This window comes from Octopus bimaculoides, chromosome 2 (assembly GCF_001194135.2).
Source record: "Octopus bimaculoides isolate UCB-OBI-ISO-001 chromosome 2, ASM119413v2, whole genome shotgun sequence".
NCBI lineage: Eukaryota > Metazoa > Mollusca > Cephalopoda > Octopoda > Octopodidae > Octopus > Octopus bimaculoides.
In genome coordinates, this window is record NC_068982.1 from 45,587,043 (window position 1) to 45,587,875 (window position 833).

Consider the following 833-nt stretch of genomic DNA (forward strand, 5'->3'; position numbering starts at 1 on the left):
TATATATATATATATATGAAATTCTATATAAACACGTTAGTATCCATGTGCCTTAGTGTACCAATATATAAAGATGTGCGTGTATATATTACACACATACATATATATATGTGTGTGTGGGTGCGTGTGTGAGTCATATATATATATGTAAGGTAAGGCCAGAAACAGTGCATACAGACACAGTAAAAAACAAATAGCACGGAAAACACACAATGCAGTGAATAAAGTATTATTTAGACGTCTGAGAGGAGACTAGAGTGTCTTTGACGTTACGTGTTTTAATGACTTTTCTAAAAAAGAAAGAAGGGGAAACATCGGAGGAGAGAAAGAAAGAGAGAGGGAGGGAGAGAGGAGAGGGAGAGAGGGAGAGGGAGAGAGATGGAGAGAGAGAAAGTGTGTGGGAAAATAAAGCCTGAAAAATTGTAATTGAGTTGGTGGAGGTATGACGAAATGTGCTAAAGTAGTGGGTGAAAATGCTCTCCTATGAGGTAGAAGTAGAATGCCGTCCAATTAGATGTGAGTAAATGTACAGGGTTTTCTGTCATAACGTATGCTCGAACTGTCAGAGTGTGTGCTCTTGCATGCAAGCAAGAAGTGCGTTGGATAAACACGCGTGTTACATAAATGTATATGTATATATGTGCATGGATTTCGTTAGTGAGCAAATATGGTTGCGTTAATTTGAGGGTGAATGTCGAAATACGTGTTTGCAGTAGACTGATTGCGACTGTGTGAGATTGTGTGTATGTGTGCGTGTGTGCATGTATGTTTGTGTGTGTGTGTGTGTGTGTGTGTGTGTGTGTGTGTGTGTGTGTGTGTGTGTGTGTGTGTGT